Raw genomic sequence first — 14,293 nt, forward strand, 5'->3', positions numbered from 1 at the left:
CAAAGACAACAATTTTCTATAGCATTTTGTTCTCCAGAAGTGAAGCAGCTAGTCATGCTGGGTTTCTCATCACAGTGTCCTAGTAGTGGTGGTCATTTTAATTCAGTCTACCATTGACTTAAATTTTTTGATTCCACTTGCTGAAATGGATCAGATTTAAGTACCGGTATCATGTTTATTGTGTAAGATCATCATCAGTCAGACTCATAAATTGCGATTAGTATGCACGAACAGACATAACACTTCTCCAAAGTGCTATAATAGCTTCAGAGTTTGGCTCTACCCCTTTCTTCTCGTATCGAACCAGCAAAATGATTGAATCACTTGTCCATTCACTTTGTTCACAAAATATTTCAGTTTGTTTAGAATCAGTAGCTCAACTTAATTAGACCTAACACCAAGCCTCAAGCCTCAGAGGGAGGGGGTAGCTCGTTGAACTCTGGATCAGAAGGTTGCAAGTTTAAATTCCAACACCACCAAGCTGCCACTGCTGGGCCCTTGATCAAGCATGAACTGCTCCGTTTTTCACAGATTCATTCGCTGTGGAACAGGGCATCTTCCAAATGCTGAAAATGCAAATTTACTGAGAAGTGTGGTCTATCAATAGCTCCAACCAACGGCATAGCCACCGAAGTGGTCGGACGCACTTTAATGAAATATAGATCAGTACATGGACGTAAACGATTTGCTTTTTTCAACGATTCGCTCACAAAACGTTTCATTCAAAAACCCTGATTTGTTCACAAACGAGACATCACTACCACCCAAGCCTTGTTCACACCTGGCATCACATCTGGACAACCAGATGCATACACATTTTACTCTGAATGACTCTCCAGTGACCACTTGTGATCGGGTTTTTATACTTTGTTTCCCCTGAATGAAGCCTGTGAATTCTTTTTTCCCTGGCACTTTTCCCACCTAGATCTATTTGATGAGTTTTCAAGCAGAAATGACCCAATAATCCTATGTTCTGAACCTTTAATCATTTTCAATGACATCACCTTGCTGTGGATATATTTTTAGGCAGAAAAGACCTTCAAATGATCTCTTCTCTACCTGTATGGACTGTTCAAGCATTTTGATCATGTGGTCTACTAATAAAACTTATACTGTACCTGAATGACAGGTGGGAGGAGGTATGAAGCTATGGAAAAGCAACAGCTTTTGTCTCTGTTATGTTATAGTTTATTGTATTTATCTGTGAAGCTTGCAGTAGAAGATCTACAATTTAGAATGATGTCCAACCATTGTCACATAGAGAAATAGTCAGGTTTCTTTTTTCTTGCCACTAGTTTGCTTAAAGGGATAAGATTTTAAAAGATAAACCTATGAGGAAAAATAGATACTCAAGTTATAACATTGTCTCTCTGTAAAGCTGTTTTGGGACAATTTTCATCGTAAAAATAAATTAAACTGAATTGAAGATGAGTAATCTGTTCTTCATTGCTTTCTGTGATTCATCGAAACACTTCCATGTTCACATGAAGTGACGTGTATATGTGTGTCCCAGATGACCTCTAAATGTAGTTCGATTGATCAGATCATGAGGCGATTTTGAATGAATTTGACCCCGATTACATCTGCAGTAAGTGATGTCAATGCTCAATCCCATCACCCAGAACTCATGTTGATGCCAGGGGTGAAAGGGGTTACAGATGATGTGCTTGTTGATTTAAATATGCAACAAAAATTTTCAATGAAAAGCTCATAAACTTATAAAAAAAAAAAATAATAATTATATATATATATTTGGAAACCCAAACCTCTTCCAGCATGGCAATGTGAGCACAAAGTGATCTCTTTGAAGATCTGGTTTACATGCTTTAAAAAGGAAGATCTTAAGTGGCCTGCTATAGAGCGCTGATCTCATCCCTACTCAACACCTTTGGGATGAACTGGAACGCTAACTGCACCCCAGGACTTTTTTTAATTGCCCGATGTGTGTATGTTGGTTAATTGTGGTGCTTGATTTGAGACTTGGTGCATCAGTTAAACAAATGTTTAGTGATTAAAAGAAATATATATATTCGTAAATAAATGTGAGTTATGTTTTTTAATATATAAATGTATATATATTTTATGGCCATTTTTGCTAGCTCTTCCCCCTAGATCAGTTTGATAAGTGTATGAGGAGTCACGAATGGAGGTTCCTCAAGCCAAAATGTAGTAGCCATTGGCAAGAAGTGAACTTTGTATGGGGTACAATTTCTGCTATGTTTTTTTTTTTTAAGTAGGACTATAAATAACCTGCAAGTTCAATTGCATGGGAGGTGCAGTGTGCGGAGGTCAGTGCATCAGTTCTCTCCACAGAGCTAAACCAGTCAATAGTACGATCTTGACTTTCTTAGAGAACATTAGAATGTTTTATTTTTTGACAAGAGAGAACCTTATACTCCTCCTCCTTCTACTACTACTACTACAACAACTACTCATCATCGTCATCATCATCAACATCATCATCATCATCATCATCATCATCATCATCATCATCATCATCATCATCACCATCACCATGTTCAGTCCAAGATTTATTTAGATTTTGATTAAGTAAATGAAGAGAAAAAAATATATAATTTTCACTACAAATGTTTTAGTCTTGTACCTTTGGGTCAATACAAAAGTCTCTCTGAAATCTGCAACATAAATATATATATACAGTACAGACCAAAAGTTTGGACACACCTTCTCATTCAAAGAGTTTCCCTTATTTTCATGACTATGAAAATTGTAGATTCGCACTGAAGGCATCAGAACTATGAATGAACACATGTGGAATTATATATGGAATTATATACATAACAAAAAAGTGTGAAACAACTGAAAAATGTCATATTCTAGGTTCTTCAAAGTAGCTACCTTTTGCTTTGATTACTGCTTTGCACACTCTTGGCATTCTCTTGATGAGCTTCAAGAGGTAGTCACCTGAAATGGTCTTCCAACAGACTTGAAGGAGTTCCCCGAGAGATGCTTGGCACTTGTTGGCCCTTTTGCCTTCACTCTGCGGTCCAGCTCACCCCCTAAACCATCTCGATTGGGTTCAGGTCCGTATATATATATATATATATATATATATATATATATATATATATATATATATATATATATATATATATATATATATATATAAATATATATATAAATTTATTAATAGAATATGTTTCATATGTTAGACTCCATTTGTGTGTGTGTGTGTGTGTGTGTGTGTGTGTGTGTGTGTGTGTGTGTGTGTGTGTGTGTGTGTGTGTGTGTGTGTGCGCTTTACATTTAATATACAATTTTCTAAAGATATGATCTACGTTTTTTTTTTCTTCCTGTTATTACTTTTTGACTGTTCTACTTATTTCAGCATACTATACAAATGTCTTTATTCTGCTATCCTTTATTAATTCACTCCCTCAATATGTGGATTTATCAGGATTGAGACTTAAAAGAATTTTTTGAAGCCTGGACATAAAGCGCTAAAGAACCAATAGTCCTAGCGTTAGCTACTAGCCACTTCATACCTCTGGCAATGTTGTGTATGTTTTCAATGTTAAAATTAGTAATACAAAAAAAATAAAAAATTCATTCATGAAAAAAAAACACAGATTTTAACTACGTTCCGCAAGTAAAAAAGGATTGCGTTCGGTACACATGCACTAAACCGAAAGTGCTGTACTGAAAGATTTCAGTACCGTTACACCCCTAATATGATATATATCTATACATACATAATATTGATATTTTCTATTACATATTACATTTTCACAAGGATTCAGGAAATATTTCAAAAATAGAATTCTGTATTAATTACCTTAATTGGTGTTAAAGCAGTTTATTTTCCATATTTTTTTAGACTTAAATTCTCTGGGGTTTCAAAAAAGCTTAACTCATCTGTAAGATAAATATTGGTCTGCAGTATTCAAGATTTGGAAAGGGTTTAATTGAGTGGAAAGCAAACAAATAAGACATAGTTTGGAAAGAGAAAAAAAATTAAAGAAAAAAAAATACCTCTGTACAAATGCACTGCAGCATATGATTGACTATTGAGTCGATAGCCAGAGCAAATGGGCACTACATCATTTAGCCTTATAGCCGGCGTCTACTCTAAATAACACGGTCTGAAAACAATCTCTCGGGTGACAGCGCTCGTGTGCGGTGCCGCGTATATGATCGAGCGAGCGTATCGGCTGCTCTGTCTAGCCTCTTTGTTGCTGCAGAGCAAATGGATCGTTCCCTATGATGAGATCTATCATCGCATGACTGGCTCCATGGCTAAGTGGGTCAGCGTAAAAGACTACACACTCGTGGCACATACGAGTCTCCGTTGCACCTGGTGGATTGTGGTTATGAGCATGTAGATGCATCGACCGGGTTTTACTTTCAGATCAACTTGTGGTATTTTGAAATTGGAAGATTTTATAGACGTTTGGAGCTTTTCAAAAAGATTAGGATGCAAGAGAGAAATACACAATATAAATGACAGTTTGTGGACACCTGACCATTAGTTTCAGAGGTGCTTTTTGAACATCCAATTCCACATTTAATCCTCATTTGCAGTTTTAATAACCTCCACTCTCCTGGGAAGATGTTCCACTAGATTTAAAAGTGTGTTTGTGGAGATTTGTGGAGTTTCATTACATTCGGATGTTGATGAGGTGAAAAGTCATGCTGGAACAGGCTTAGTCTTCAAGTTTAAGCAAATGGAAAATTGAATGCTACCACATACCAAGAATTTGGTCCATCAACTTTGTGGTAACAGTTTGGGTCAGAAACGCAAAAAGCTTGAAAAGTCAGGTGTCCCAATACTTTTGCCTCTATAGTGTATATACAGGGCAGAGTGTGATTGGGAAGTTTGTTTAGTTACGGATCAAAATGTGATTTTTGTGACATACTTGATTAAAAGCTGTGGCTGTGGTAGGGATAAATGACATTTTTAGAGAGCATCTGGCAACCCTGATGACAAATGTATCTATTAGAACATAATATCCTGTTGAAATACATGAAGAAAAAAGGAAAATGTCTTTCACTTCAGGAAGAAGTCTTCAGAACTATACTTTGACCATGTAAAGGGTCTTCTCTGGACTTATTATTATTAGTTTCCTCTATTTTTTAATTAATAACTGTATGTTGTGATAATTGCGATTAATATAGCAATAATTATTGACATAGAAAGAGTAAAAAGAAAATATAATGAAATATACTGACTAAATTTAGGAAAGATTTTTATCATTGTTGAGATTTTTGAAGCAATTTATTGAAAGAAAAGACAATTTTGTAAATTCCCAACCATCCCAACAATACATGAGGTCCACATTTCACATACATGAGGTCAAAGATGTCTATGACAAGATGACCTAAAAATGTAAGAAATCCGCCCTCTTCCTCATAACTGAGCATCCACTATAGAGTTGCGTAACATTCTAGAAAGAAATGTTCTATCTTTCCTCTTCCACATACACAAGATAACATGCAGCCATGAGAACAAAACACTGGGCCTGAGCCAGTGGGCTTGCTGTGCTAGTCAATGTGTTTACTGTCTCACTGTCTTGTGTTGTGCATTTACTTAATATACTGTAGTGTCCTAGTAAAGTTTTTGTAAATGTTATCGCACTCAGTACAGTATTACTGCATTTACCTACCTACTGTAAGATATACATTCTACATGTACACCTCCATCTTTAAATTTTTTAAATAAACATAAACCCCATGCTAATATGTCACACACACACACATATATACAGTGAGGAAAACAAGTATTTGAACACCCTGCTATTTTGCAAGTTCTCCCACTTAGAAATCATGGAGGGGTCTGAAATTGTCATCGTAGGTGCATGTCCACTGTGAGAGACATAATCTAAAAAAAAAATCCAGAAATCACAATGTATGATTTTTTAACTATTTATTTGTATGATACAGCTGCAAATAAGTATTTGAACACCTGAGAAAGTCAATGTTAATATTTGGTACAGTAGCCTTTGTTTGCAATTACAGAGGTCAAAGATTTCCTGTAGTTTTTCACCAGGTTTACACACACTACAGGAGGGATTTTGGCCCACTCCTCCACACAGATCTTCTCTAGATCAGTCAGGTTTCTGGCCTGTCGCTGAGAAACACGGAGTTTGAGCTCCCTCCAAAGATTCTCTATTGGGTTTAGGTCTGGAGACTGGCTAGGCCATGCCAGAACCTTGATATGCTTCTTACAGAGCCACTCCTTGGTTATCCTGGCTGTGTGCTTCAGGTCATTGTCATGTTGGAGGACCCAGCCTCGACCCATCTTCAATTATCTAACTGAGAGAAAGAGGTTGTTCCCCAAAATCTCGCAATACATGGCCCCGGTCATCCTCTCCTTAATACAGTGCAGTCACCCTGTCCCATGTGCAGACAAACACCCCCAAAGCATGATGCTACCACCCCCATGCTTCACAGTAGGGATGGTGTTCTTGGGATGGTATTTATCATTCTTCTTCCTCCAAACACGTTTAGTGGAATTATGACCCAAAAGTTCTATTTTGGTCTCATCTGACCACATGACTTTCTCCCATGACTCCTCTGGATCATCCAAATGGTCATTGGCAAACTTAAGACGTGCCTGGACATGTGCTGGTTTAAGCAGGGGAACCTTCCATGCCATGCATGATTTCAAACCATGACGTCTTAGTGTATTACCAACAGTAACCTTGGAAACGGTGGTCCCAGCTCTTTTCAGGTCATTGACCAGCTCCTCCTGTGTAGTTCTGGGCTGATTTCTCACCTTCCTTAGGATCATTGAGACCCCACGAGGTGAGATCTTGCATGGAGCCACAGTCCGAGGGCGATTGACAGTCATGTTTAGCTTCTTCCATTTTCTAATGATTGCTCCAACAGTGGACCTTTTTTCACCAAGCTGCTTGGCAATTTCCCCGTAGCCCTTTCCAGCCTTGTGGAGGTGTACAATTTTGTCTCTAGTGTCTTTGGACAGCTCTTTGGTCTTGGCCATGTTAGTAGTTGGATTCTTACTGATTGTATGGGGTGGACAGGTGTCTTTATGCAGCTAACGACCTCAAACAGGTGCATCTAATTTAGGATAATAAATGTAGTGGAGGTGGACATTTTAAAGGCAGACTAACAGGTCTTTGAGGGTCAGAATTCTAGCTGATAGACAGGTGTTCAAATACTTATTTGCAGCTGTATCATACAAATAAATAGTTAAAAAATCATATATTGTGATTTCTGGATTTTTTTTTTTTTAGATTATGTTTCTCACAGTGGACATGCACCTACGATTACGATTTCAGACTCCTCCATGATTTCTATGTGGGAGAACTTGCAAAATAGCAGGGTGTTCAAATACTTATTTTCCTCACTGTATATATATATATATATATATATATATATATATATATATATATATATATATATATATATATATATATATATATATCTTTCTTTTTTTTCTACACACATAAATAATTTTAACTTTCTAACCACATTACTATTTTAACCCTTATTTCCTCTTCGCTTTACTGTTTAATGTTTAATATTTGCTGTAGCCTCACTTAAGCATTTTCTTTAACAAACCGCCACTGACATCTGTACATATGACCATTGGTGGACGGAGAACACAAACCATGTACTTAGTAGTTATACACTAGTTAAAATATGACTCCAGTAAAAGTGTCCCTTTGAACTTTCACTTGAGTAAGAGTACAAAAGTTTTTGCCTTTAAATGTACTTAAGTATTCAAAGTATTATGATTTATTATGGCTATCATGTTCCTATTACCTTTTTGTCACAAGACTCTTTACTTAATCAAATAAGTTAATGTAAAAAGACTCTAATGTTACTCTCAACACACCGATCTATTGATAGAATGAGTTTAATGAGTTAAACACTGATTGGTATCTATTACAATTATTAAGAGCCCAAAATCTTCTACATAAAAAAATCGTGCAAATGCGGCCACGTGTGTTGTGGTGAGTTCGAGTCAGGCGTTTCTTCCATCATTTATTCCTCTCTAAATGTTCTGCTTGCTGTTGAACTGATGCTGACCTGTATGACGGTGATAAGTAGATACACCAAGCGCCAATCAAAACGTTCAAAACAAAACGCATGCTCGACCCTGATTGGTGGCTTGCTGCGTGTAAATAAAAAGGTAATAGATATTTGACTTTGGAATGGAGTGAAGTAAAATTAAAACTACTTGACTATTTGGCTTAACTGACTTATATCACTATGACTGACGAACATACCATCCTTCCCCTCAGAGAGAACGGTCAGTTCAGCTCCTTTGGATCTCCAGGACAACAAGGTGAAAGTTTTTCCGTCGTGCCATTTGGAAGCTTCACAGGGCATCCGATTTCACAAACCTGTTCCGTATCACAATGTTTGCAAAGGCAATTCACTAGTTACAATTCCGAGTCTTTTATTTTGCACTAAATTTCATTCAGTGTTACTTGCTCTTCATGCTAGCTCTTGTTCATTTTCTTCGCTGATTGCCCGAGTTGCGCCTTTTCGAAGTTATTTGACTCTGCGTCGCTGGTTGTTCGGCTGATTTTTAATAAAGCCCGCATTTGTATCTGACTTTAGTGCTTTTGTGACACAAAAGCCAAAAGGGCTCGAGTGTATTATTACAAATGGAGCTAGAAGCTCGAATCTGCAGTGCGCTGTGCAAATAATAATAAACAAGACTACATTATTTGCATATGCCATCAAATTAGGCTGCTTGGTCTAGCGTTTAATCGAGTGTAATCAATTCATCTCGTACAGCTGTGGAGTCTGTGGGGTTGTTTAGGTCCATCCCTAGACGTCTCTCATTTTCCTTCACCCGAACAGATGCTCGGAAAAATCCAATACCCGCGACGCAACACATTCCTAAGCCCTTGATGCTTTTAGCACCAGGTTCCTACTACTTCTTACACGGTAAATGGATGTATCCCGCAGCTCCAGAAGTCCAGGATTAGAAAGTGAATTTCCATGAAAGAAGCTATTTCATGGCAGAAATGATTCAGCAGGAACCTGCAAGGAAAACGCTTACAAACGGAAACGCGTATAAAATCCATTTGTGGCCATTCGCCCGAGCACGGGAAGATCCTATCAGCGATACGATTCAGGCCCAACACTGTAAAGTCGAGAAGGAGGAGAGAGAAGGAGGGAGGAAGGAGGGATGCGGTGAAATGAGTGTGTCAGGTGTGCTTTGGGGGATACACAGGCGAAGAACTCCCTGCTCACCACTTTCGAGTGTTTTTGACCCCCGCTTTCAGAGGAAACGACCTTGTAAACCAAAGCAGTCCAAAGCTGCACTTACACAAACCCTGGGAAAAAAACCTGGAGATGCAACAAACATAGCATGCGACTACCAAGCGGTTTAGGAATCACCTTGATGGATCTTTTAAAGTGTTTGGGCTTTTCCCACATATCCGCACACAAAAATCTTTACTCTGGATTCCGATTGGTTGTGAGATGTTTAATGATTGAATTAGCAATTATCTCATATATACATTACAGCAGTAAAGTCCCTGCTCAAGGACCCCAAAGTGGTTTGTGCTGGGAATTGAATTCACAACCTTCTGATTTGAAGTCGGACTTGTTAACCGCTGAGTTTTCACTTACTGGTGTAACACAAGTTCACTTGTCCTTATACATTTTCATTACTATGGTAACAGCTCATTTACAGGGATTTGAAACCATCGTAACTGTGTGACCATCCGTATTCTGAGACAAATGACAGATCCAAAACAGTGTGCAAAATCAAAAACGAAATCTGGGCTAATAGTCGAGGGATCAGCACACAACGGAAACCAGAAAAAAAAATCAAAACAAACTTGGAATAACACAGTGTGCTAAACTTCACAGTCACAGGACACACAAACAGGGTTATTTATACACAAACTAATGATTACAAGTGAAGACCCCTGTGAATGATAGACTCATGAATCATAAATGTCATAAAATATCATTAAAGAAACAAACAAATGCATATGCACACAAAGGAAAAGGCTGTTTAAACACGGAAACGAGGAAGTCTTTGGCGGTGTGAGACAGAACCCGCCTCATCGCAGCTAGCGCTATGTAAAACCTTGTACTGTGCACATGTACAAACTCAAAAGGGTTGGTCTGTCTGAAGATCTCCAGCACAACATCGTCCAATATCCAATGTTTTGAGAAGAACGAGCGAAACGACTGCATCGCATGACTTAAAATACATCTCTGTTTTTCACGGTTCAGACTACAATGCGGTGAAAATGGCGTCATCAAATCTATCGACACAAGAAAGAGTTTTCAAAAAGCTCTGCACAAAATCACTGTGTGAACAAAAGCCAAAATACTTATTCGGTTCTATTTGTTTTATTATTAACTTTACGAGAGAGAGTAAAAAACGAGAATCTGGCAACGCAATGATTTTTCCAAGCTGATCCACAGCATCATTCATTAATTTTCTCCCGCTTATCCGTAATCCGGGTCGCGGGGGCAGCAGTCTAAGCAGGCCCCCGCCTTCGACTGCTGCCCAATCCTCACAGCACCGTCCCTTACGGTCCCTCCTGCAGGTGGTGAGCCCACGGGAAGGCGGCCCCACGTCACGGACCTTAACATTTCCCTCGTAAGGGACCCCCGGAGCATAGAGGGTTAAGGGCCTTGCTCAAGGGCCCAAGAGTGGCAGCCTGGCGATACCGGGGCTTGAACCCCAGACCTCCTGCTCGGCAACCCAGCGCCTTAACCGCTGGAGCCACCACTCCCCCTCAGCCACAGCATCATTTATAAATAAATAAAAAAAGACCCAAAACTGACAAATTGCTGTGATGTAAAAGAAATAATATAGAAGATAATCCACTTCCTCACCCCAACCCTCTTGTCGATGCATACACTATAAGGGCAAAGGTTTGTGGACACCTGACCAAAAGATTATGTTGTTTTTGAACATCCCGTTCCACATGCTGTTATAAAGACCTCCACTCTTCTGGGAATATGTTCCACCTCATTTTGGAGGGTGTTTGAGGGGATTTGGGTCTCCTAGTTCAAGGAAAGGGAGAATGTAATGCTACGACATCCGAAGACATTCATTAGCGTGCCTCCAACTTTGAGGAAGGAGTCTGCAACCTTGGCAACCAAAAGAAACAGAAATTTGTCTGAAACCACAAAACATATTTGACAATGAAATGATTCTAACGTAATTTGTTGTTTTATGCTGATGTAAGGTAGTTGTCTTGTTGCACCACTAATGAGCTTTCTTTTGTATTTGGATGCAATCTATAGCTTTTTGTCCCTGGCGAGTCGTGGGAGTGTTGCCTGGCAACGGGAGAGCGGCGTCGCGGAATAGATGATATTTCACTTGAACGATTCTTTCGTATCTTTTCAGTCTAACGGCTTTCCGTGCTTTTTTGTCTCCCGAGTTGAAAACTAGCAACTGCTTGACTTTATCCACTGTATGAAGTTTTTCTCTGCTCAGCTTTCTTGCAGCGCTCGGTTCTTTTGCGCTCATCTCCAGCAGGGTACTGTTTAGCAAAACTCTCTAAGATTTTTTTTTTTTTTGGATTTATCTAAAGCTTACGAGGGCAGGGTCTGGACCTCAATATCAGCTACTCGCGGGTCAAGGAGCGGGAAATATAGATTAAGTGACTTACGGTTTGATCAACGAGATATTAAAACTTTAAGATAAGAGTTGTTCCCTTTAAAACGCTGTCCACTGTTGAACAAATAATTGAATATAAAAATATTTCTTTATGTATGTTATTTTGTCAAGGCTGCAGAGAGCCACTTCAAAAAATGGGAGGGCTGATGAGCCGTATGCGCCTGCAGAGAAAACCACATATGGCTGAAAAAGTCAGGTGTCCCAATACTTTTGTCGAAATGATATCCAATGAAGCTGTTAGTTGGATCGTTATTAACATGTTATTAACCTTGGGTTCAAATTAACGTTTCGAGTTTGTCTTCGGTGCGCCCTGGATGAAAATCCATGCCGTAACAACCTCGCCAAAGAAACACTCGAGAACAACACGGGCTCGAAAAAAAGCTCGGCAGTGGGAACCTATTAGCTGAACCGCACACGGAACAAGAGACATGCCTGAACATCGCGTGTTCTCGTTAAGCAGCAGCTCGCTTACAGGCGCACGTCATGCCTTTTCCCTGGAGAGGCTTTTTTTCCGATTGGACGGATTTTAACGCCGTCCAGCAAACTGGCAGGAGGCTGATTTTGTTTGGAAATCTTGCAGAGAGGCGACTTGCTGGAATCTTCGGAGCCCGAATGACATTTCAAACCAATAAGGAGTATAAACACGCGGCAGGGGGGTGGGGGAGCTTGGCAATCCCACATCGCTTCTGTCTTGCTGTGGACAGTCTCTCACTCATATACACACACACACACACACACACACACACACACACACACACACACACACACACACACACACACACACACACACACACAAGCAAAACAAGCTCAGAGGCTCAGGGGACATGTCTATAAAGCAGTTTCCATCTTCTGGGATTTCCTTCCCAGCTGATTCCACAGGGAAGTAAATACTGAGCCCTGATTCGCCGGGTGTCTGCTGAATTCTTTCCACGCTCACGAGTCGAAAATAAGTGCTTTATGACTGAACTAAGACAAAAAGCAGCATGAAGATGTGAGGACAGAAGATAAAACTGTATGTGTGGCTCAGAATAATAGATAGACTTTCCTTCCTTCATTCCCTCTCTCCCTTCTTTCTTTTCTTTCTTCCTACTTCCCTCTATCTCCCTTCCTGCTTTCCTTCTTTCTTCTCCCTCCTCCTGCTTTTCTATATGCCTTTCTACTCCCCCTTCTTTCCTTGGTTCCATCCTCTTTCTGCCTCCTTTTTTTCCTTCCTCTTTTTCTTTCTGCAGTCCTCCTTTCTTTACTTCCCCTTCTATCTCCCCCTTTCTATTTCCCTCTATTCGTCCTTTCTTCTTCCCTTCCTCTCTTACTTCCTTCTTTATTCACCCCCTTCCTACTCTCCTTCTTCCCCCTCCCCATTCCTTCCATCTCCCCTCTTACTACTTCCTTCTACCCCCTCCCTCCCTTCCTTCCTTCCTTCCTTCCTTCCTTGCTTTCTTATTTCCTTTCTTCCTTCTCTCCCTGTCTCTCACAGATATTTCCTTACTTCCTCTCTCTCTCTCTCTCTTCCCCTTCTTTCTTCCCTTTTTTCCCTCCTTACTTCGTTCCATCCGTCCGTCCTTCCTTCCTTCTCCTCTCTCCCCTTTCTTGCCTCACATCCTTCCAGCCCATTCCTTCCATCTCGATCTTCTTTCCTTCCTTCCATCCACCCTCCCTTTTTCTCTCAATTCTTTCAAACTCTTTCCCCTTTCTTGGTTTTTCCTGATCATCATCATCATCATCATCATCATCATCATCATCACTATCCTCCTCCTCATCAATATTGTTAGTAGTACTAGTAGTGGTTATTTTGTTCTATATGTTTAGTCTAAAAGTTTCCTCGCTGTAACAGAAAAACTAAACCAAACTAAAGAGAATGTACGTTTCCATTTTGCAGGTAAACACTCAGCACAGCCTGTTCTCTCACTCCGTCCTACTTATAATTAAACAGATGCGCTTTTTCCGTCTGGCCGAATAAAAGCTTTTGTATTTTAGAAACGTCTCGAACAAATTTGTTCTGATGTTATATATTTCTTTATTATTGCATTTCCTCTCACCTCAGTCAGTTTATTGCTCTTTCAATCCTCGCCATTTTATTCGAGATGTTTTTTTTTTTTACGAGTCGTTAATGCACCTGTTCACAAGTCTATGACATTTTACTTCACTTTTTACCAAATGTGAATAAACATACTTATCTAATTCAGACTCATGGGCTCAGGGCAGACACTTAAAGCTGTGAATATATAGCATTGAACGTGTTGAAACGTGTGAAATGCAGCGTCGTTAAAAAGGACTTTGGCACGGGTCAGCGTCGAGGCTCGAGTGTGAAGGCTTGATGTTCGAATGAGGAGGAAAAAAAAAACAATCTTGAACAGAGAAATAGAAAAGAAAAGGAATAAAAAAGAAAAGCTTTTTTTTTACATTAAATTTTTAATAGTTTGATAATTTATTGACTCGCTTTTATAAAGGAAGCAAAAAAATTAGTATATTAATAATGATATTAAAATTATATTACTAGAAAATTCCAATATTAGAACAACTTCTGGAAAAATCGGTCACTTCCAGTTTTGAACCTTCATTTTCACATTCACGTCCAAAAAAAACCAAAAAGTGAGAGATCTCAGGGCAGCGCCATCGGCTTGTCTTTGTGCTCGATAATGAACGGAGGGAAGTCACAGAGCGTGGTGATGATATCGTACTCGTTCTGTGTCATTAGCGACCCGT

The 14,293-nt window shown here is 39.4% G+C and overlaps 1 protein-coding gene and 1 long non-coding RNA gene across 2 annotated transcripts in view; one reads left to right on the forward strand and one right to left on the reverse strand.

Moving 5' to 3' along the window:
* The window catches only part of igsf21a (immunoglobin superfamily, member 21a), a 333,388-nt gene that overhangs the window by 278,925 nt on the left and 40,170 nt on the right, over positions 1-14,293 (reverse strand). The gene's annotated exons all lie outside the window — the stretch shown is intronic.
* The window catches only part of LOC310722765, a 239,657-nt gene that overhangs the window by 91,971 nt on the left and 133,393 nt on the right, over positions 1-14,293 (forward strand). The window lies entirely within an intron of this gene.

Source organism: Silurus aristotelis (assembly GCF_946808225.1).
Source record: "Silurus aristotelis genome assembly, chromosome: 29".
Classification (NCBI taxonomy): Eukaryota; Metazoa; Chordata; class Actinopteri; order Siluriformes; family Siluridae; genus Silurus; species Silurus aristotelis.